Source organism: Salmo salar, chromosome ssa12 (assembly GCF_905237065.1).
Source record: "Salmo salar chromosome ssa12, Ssal_v3.1, whole genome shotgun sequence".
NCBI classification, from domain to species: Eukaryota; Metazoa; Chordata; class Actinopteri; order Salmoniformes; family Salmonidae; genus Salmo; species Salmo salar.
This window is the reverse complement of record NC_059453.1, coordinates 26508084-26515605: the sequence shown is the minus strand read 5'-3', so window position 1 is coordinate 26515605 and position 7522 is coordinate 26508084. Positions and strand designations below refer to the sequence as shown.

At 39.4% G+C, this 7522-nt stretch overlaps 1 long non-coding RNA gene across 1 annotated transcript; it reads left to right on the top strand.

Annotated features, from left to right (window-relative positions):
• The first annotated feature begins 271 nt into the window (after nucleotides 1–271).
• On the top strand, nucleotides 272–1091 carry LOC123725624 (uncharacterized). Its single transcript, XR_006758163.1, has 3 exons — nucleotides 272–334; nucleotides 457–737; nucleotides 855–1091. It is a non-coding gene; the product is annotated as an uncharacterized lncRNA (long non-coding RNA).
• Nucleotides 1092–7522: the final 6431 nt, after the last annotated feature.

Below are 7522 nucleotides of genomic sequence, written 5' to 3'. Positions count from 1 at the left end.
CACTATAAAAATGCAGCAGGTAGGTTCACCTGCCTTCAACCAAAATGGAAGGAGTCAGAAGAAGAGTGAGGGTGAGAGGAGGAGTACACAGAGGAGGAGAAGGAGGTAGAGGAAGACGCAGAGGCCGAGCCAGAGGTCGAGGAAGACCTGAAGCAGGAGGAGAACGTGCACAAAGAAGAAGAGGACCAAACTTATCAAATGACATTCGTGCAACACTAGTGGACCATGTTGTGAACCACGGATTGACACTGAGGGAGGCTGGACTGAGAGTTCAGCCAAATCTTAGCAGATATACAGTGGCATCTGTCATAATGACTTTTCGACAGGAAAACAGGTAAAAGAAGATCTGTCTACAGTTACAGTAATCAGCCGCTTATTGTATGCACCATATCAGCACTTGTGATACCCCTTCCTGTGGCATTGTATAGTAAGTTACATGTATTATTCTCTACATAGGATTGAGGGTCGGGAACGACAAGGAGGAAGGGGGCCCATATTCACGCAAGAACAAGAGAGAGAGATAATAAACATGGTTTTGGCCAATAATGCCATCAGGCTCAGAGAACTACAAGCCAACATTATCGGTGACCATGCCATTTTCAATAATGTCCATCAGGTCTCAGTCAACACTGGCACGCATCCTGAAAAGACATCAGGTTCAAATGAAACAACTTTATCGAGTGCCTTTTGAGCGGAATTCAGAGAGGGTCAAATGGCTGCGGCATGAGTATGTGGAGGTTTGTATTGTTCACTTTAGCACTGTGATGTTGCATACTGCACACATGACTTTTTTACATTGACTATATACTAGACCTATCCTGAACTACACAATCTTGTCTTTCACTGTATTTCAGGGAGTTTTGCAGATGGATGCTGAGGAAATCCTGCATGAATTCATATATATTGATGAGGCAGGGTTCAACCTCACAAAAGCAAGAAGGAGAGGCAGAAATATCATTGGCCACAGGGCTATAATCAATGTCCCAGGGCAACGTGGGGGTAACATCACCCTTTGCGCTGCCATTTCACAGCATGGGGTTCTCCTCCGTCATGCCAAAATGGGCCCTTACAACACACCTCACATTCTCGCATTTTTGGTACCGATTGCACCATATCGTCACAGCAGGTAATGAAATGCACCAGATGCAATACACTGTCATCTGGGACAATGTGTCATTCCACCGCTCTGCTTTGGTCCAGAACTGGTTTCAACACCATCCACAGTTGACAGTACTATACCTTCCACCATACTCTCCGTTTCTAAACCCTATCGAATAGTTTTTCTCTGCATGGCAGTGGAAGGTTTACGATCTCCAGCCCCAGGCTCAGGTACCCCTCATTCAGGCCATGGAGGACGCCTGTGACCAAGGCGACGCCGCAGCTGTGCAAGGATGGATTCGACATTCAAGACGGTTCTTCCCGCGTTGTCTTGCTAATGAGGATATTGCTTGTGATGTTGATGAAATTCTCTGGCCAGATCCAGCTAGGTGAAGAGATAATGTATAGTATGTTTACTGTAGTATTTTCTGTACAATATTGTCAGTTTTTTTCAGATAATTTTTTTATGATTGTTGTTGTTGTTATTTACTGTAATTGTAACCTGTACTGGATACAGTATTTTACATTTGTCTGTTGTTTGCTGAGCTAACAGTGTTATGCACACTACTGTAGTAGCATGAAAACTGGGACATGTTTTGTTGTAATTCTACATGTTGACATGTTGACTGATTTGGGTATATGGAGAGAAATAAATTATATTTTCCTCAGTCTGCAGCATTGGTCTTGTGTAGTGTTTGTATAGTTGAACTTTCTCTGTGTACTTCATTTACAGTACTCTAATCACTGACAATTAGAGTTGCTAAAAGTGTTTTAGGTTAGCAAAGCAGTGTGTAACTGGTTCAAAAAGATTGAAGTCGTATGAAATGTGTGTGTTTCGTATGGTAACAAAATATTGTTTTTATGGAGTCGTGTATAGTTTTGCCAAAAATGTTCCATTTTGCAAATGATCTGAAGTGTTGTGCTACTTTGGTGTAGGGTTGTGCTATTTGTGTGTAGTGTTTTGACAAACCGGGCCCTGTTTTCAAAATTGTGCTTAAACAATTGAAAAAAACTGTAACAGCTAAGTGGGGTTAAAATAGCTTGGAAATGCTACAGACAAACAAACCACTAATAAAACATGATATATTTATATTCATATCTCATCTAAGACCATTATGTAAACCACATTACAACTATATTTTAGCCATTGCATTTCAATTATTAATCATTACATTTCAATTATTAACCATTGCATTTCAATTATTAACCATTACATTTCAATTATTAATCATTACATTTCAATTATTAACCATTACATTTCAATTATTAACCATTACATTTGAATTATTAACCTTTACATTTCAATTATTAACCATTACATTTCAATTATTAACCATTATACTTCAATTATTAACCATTATACTTCAATTATTAACCATTATACTTCAATTATTAACCATTGCATTTCAATTATTAACCATTACATTTCAATTATTAACCATTACATTTCAATTATTAACCATTATACTTCAATGATTAACCATTACATTTCAATTATTAACCATTACATTTCAATTGTTAACCACTATACTTCAATTATTAACCATTACATTTAAATTATTAACCATTACATTTAAATTATTAACCATTACATTTCAATTATTAACCATTACATTTCAATGTCTAAATCGACTTACTGTGTTGGTTCTTCATTTCAAGCAGTTTACTGGGCATTACCGTTTTCTTCAATCGATTTGGTGCTATTTTCAGAAGTATGTGGTGAATTTCCAAAACTCCACACTGGTAACACGTGTAACACAGAAAGTCTCATATTCAAAACTTTGCATTGTGCATTAATACTAAGACTTAGTTACCACATACGTGTGAAAATTGTACCAAAGCGATCGAAATAAACTGTAAGGCCAAGTGGAGAGCTATGTTATTGACTTAACCCCAAAACCACAAAATGACCACGACCACAATGACCTACACACAACCAGCGACCTGTAAATAGCATTTACATCACCGTTAAGCAAGCGGACATGTTTAACCTAACAATGATGTTGCTACAAAGATATGCAATCAATGACGTCGAGGGACCAACCAAGACATCTGACCATAGCCAGTAACTTTCCATTCAAATCTTTGATGTCAAAGTCAGGCCTTGATGCCTACACAGCAGTGCTCTATACACCTTCTAGCTACACTATGGTTTAACCCTAACCTCCTTGACACCAAGACTACAGCAAACATCCAAGCCCAAATAACAACGGTGTTGATGACACATTTTCACTCCTTAGAGGATGAAAGCACTAAAGACATTGTAATGCAATGCTCACAATTCATAAACGGTTGGTATAAAAAGACTGCAGACCTAAGTCCTCTGCCAACTCCAGTGTGTGTGTGTGTGTGTGTGTGTGTGTGTGTGTGTGTGTGTGTGTGTGTGTGTGTGTGTGTGTGTGTGTGTGTGTGTGTGTGTGTGTGTGCATGCGTGCGTGCGTGCGTGCGTGCGTGCGTGCGTGCGTGTGCGTGTGCGTGTGTGTGCGTGTGTGTGTCAGATCCACAGAAGCAAAATAGTGTTATATTTATGCAATCATGCTGTACACATGCCTTTATATGACATTCAATAACTATGAGCACCTTGAAGTGATTGTAAGTACCATGAGTGAATGTATGACATACAGTACTTGCCTTCGATTTTACAACTGTTGATTCTAATCATTCTTTTCTCAAATCTTTTCATGCCAGAGTTTTGACTGAAGAGGGTTTGCATAGAGTGAACTATTGACCTAAGAGTGCTTGACGACTAGCTAAATGTCCTTGTTGCTCAAGGTTAACAGGCAACAGAACATACAGTATGGCTATGAATATGTATGTATGGTTACAATATACAGTAGAATATATAGCAGAGTATAAAATAATGTATTATTTCTGCTTCAACACGGTCTCATTAGAATATATGAAAATAGTGACGTTTAACCATTATACACTGACATATGGCTTCATATAATTAAAGGTAATAGGGACTGTTGAAGTCAGGTTATCTATAATGACTTCAGTTCCTCTTGGTGGCACTATGGACACTACCATCCTCTCTTCCTCCCCTCACTTGTGTGACTCTAGCTGAAGGATAGTGCTACATAGTGCTTCAGCAATTGCCAGCCTTGTGACTGTTATCTGAGTACACAGGTGTATTTACAATGGGTTGTAAAAGTGGGAACTTTGGCTGTTAAACTGTTTAAACTGACAGAAGCAGATGGTACAGTAATATGAGACAAACAGCTTTAGGTCCATTTACAGATATAGGATCTTAATTTGAGCCAGTTTGCTACAGCAGGAAAATAATCCTGCAGCAGTAGGAAATGATAATTATTATATGGATTATAATTCATGGAAAAACATTTGTAGGGGTTGATATATTTTATGTTAGGGTAATTGAAGTCTGACATTTTAAAGTGGAAATTACAAACTTTAGAAGCCTTTTAAAACCTTGAATACACTACAAGTTTGCAGTTCTTGCTGTGCAGGGAAATTCTCATCAACAAAAGAGTGATCAAATTAATATTCTACATCTGTACAATGTAACGCCATAGGGTTCATGCCAATGGTTCATGCCTTGTTCATTGGAAACATTGGCAGCGACAATACAATGATTGATGTAATGTACACAATATATACAAAAGTATGTGGACACCCCTTCAAATTAGTGGATTCGGCTATTTCAGCCACACCTGTTGCTGACAGGTATATACAATTGAGCACACAGCCATGCAATCTCCATAGACCAACATTGACAGTAGAATGGCCTTATGGAAGAGCTCAGTGACTTTCAATGTGGCACCGTCATTGGATGCCACCTTTCAAACAAGTCAGTTCATAAAATTTGCCCTGCTAGAGCTGCCCCGGTCAACTGTAAGTGCTGTTATTGTGAAGTGGAAACATCCAGGAGCAACAACGGCTCAGCCGCAAAGTGGTAGGCCACACAAGCTCACAGAACAAGCCAGCCGAGTGCTGAAACGCGTAGAACGTAAAAATCGCCTGACCTCGGTTGCAACACTCACAAACGAGTTCCAAACTGCCTCTGGAAGCAACGTCAACTGTTCGTCGGGAGCTCCATGAAATGGGTTTCCATGGCTGAGAAGCCGCACACAAGCCTAAACTCTAAGATCAGTTTAGGCTTGTCGGCTGGAGTCAGCTGAAGTGGTGTAAAGCTAGCTGCCATTGGACTCTGGAGCAGTGGAAACACTTTATCTGGAGTGATGAATCACGCATCACCATCTGGCAATCCGACAGACAAATCTGAGTTTGGTGGATGCCAGGAGAACGCTACGTGCCCAAATGCATAGTGCCAACTGGAATAATGGTTGAGGCTGTTTTTCATGGTTTGGGCTAAGCCTCTTAGTTCCAGTGAAGGGAAATCTTAACACTACAGCATACAATGACATTCTAGACTAATCTAGATGCTTCCAACTTTGAGGAAACTGTTTGAGGAAGGCCCTTTCCTGTTTCAACATGACAATTCCCCTGTGCACAAAGCAAGGTCTATACAGAAATGTTTGTCTAGATCGGTGTGGAAGAACTTGACTGGCCTAGAACTTGACTGGCCTGCACAGATCCCTGACCTCAACCCCATCGAACACCTTTGGGATGAATTGGAACTTTGACTTGGAGGCAATGCTAATAGCCAACATTCGTGCCCGACCTCAGCATTGCTCTTGCGGCTAAATGGAAGCAAGTCCCCGTAACAATGTTCCAACATCTAGTGGAAAGCCTTCCCAGAAGAGTACATTTACATTTACATTTACATTTACGTCATTTAGCAGACGCTCTTATCCAGAGTGACTTACAAATAGGTGCATTCACCTTATGATATCCAGTAGAGGCTGTTATAGCAGAGGGGGGAGGGACCAACTCCATATTAATGCCCATGATTTTGGAATGAGATGTTCAACAAGCAGGTGTCCACATACTTTTGGTCATGTAGTGTGTTTTGAATCGCTTGATGGAAAAATCCAGAAAGTATTATGACGATTTTATGTAGTATTGGAGAAAGTACCTGACTGAGTTGCAAGAACAAGGGCATACAGTGTACAGTAACAATTCAATATCTGAACGGGCAAGTTGCAAAGTCAGAATTGAATCTGTATGGAGTGCTGAGTAACAAATGGATTCCTGTGTGGGTTTCTCATAGTCAGGTGCAGTGGTGATATTTTGTGGGACTGCTGCCACAAAGCTCTGGCTGACAGTTAGGGAACTCCCTCTTGAATACATATGAATACTGTACTTGGACTTTCTTTTATTCTGGATACGAAGTTGACGTTTTACAAATCTTTCAGATATTCTTTCAACATTTCTACGGTACTATACTCCTATAGCCAGTTTCCATACTGTACAGCAGCAAACTCTTTGATTATTATCATGACAGACTTGGATGAAAACACGCTACAGCCAGATTTAACCACTACACTAGACTAACTCCTTGCCAATGCACTCTCTGCATTTCCCCATGTGACTGCCCTTTCTGTCTTTTCATTTAAGAGTATCGTTGCTGTTGCGTGAAATGATTTGAGTGAGTTTTCGGAGAAGAAATTATTGAATTTGCCTGGTATGTTGTCAGCCCCTGAATGGCCTGTGTTGTGTGTGAAATATAACCGTTTAATCTGCGCAATTTCCAATTAGTTTATCCGTGAATTATCAAATAAAACTGGACATGAGACATTTTTGTGGAGAGCTCTGGAAAGACTGAGAGTAGTTGTTGGCTTGTCCTTAAGTAACCTGATACTATCATTTTTCACAAAACATGTATTTTTCCAAACCACATTATTAACAAGATAACGAGCCATGTATGTATGTTTATGCTCATTATAGAAAAGGATATTATTTTCAGTGAAAATTTTTTTTTGCAAAAACACCAATTAAATCATTTGTTCAGCATTTCAAGTCATCATTTTGTCTCATGCTAGAAATTGAATGAATTATAGTTTTGAGGAGGATTTGCTGACAGGATTTCATCAGCTAAACATGCAATACAGATGTTGGATCTTGATTTGATCACTCATTTGTTGATTTGAATTTTCCTGCACGGCAGGAAATACAAATGTGTAGTGTATCCAAGAGTTAAAAAGGCTTCTAAAGTTTGTAATTTCCACTTAAAAATGTCAGACTTCATTTGCCCTAACGCAAACTCTATCAAGCCCTACAAAAAAATGTCCATGAATTATAAGCCACATATGGCTCAGTTGGTAGAGCATGGTGTTTGCAATGCCAGCATGGTGTGTGCAACACCAGGGTTGTGGGTTTGATTCCCACGGGGGGCCAGTACAAAAAAAAAAATGCATGAAATGAAATGTATGCATTCACTACTGTAAGTTGCTCTCGATAATAGCGTCTGCTAAATGACTAAAATGTAATAATTGTCATTTACTGTTGCTGGAGGATTATTTTCCTGCTGTAGCTAACAAGCTCAAATTAAGATCTTACATCT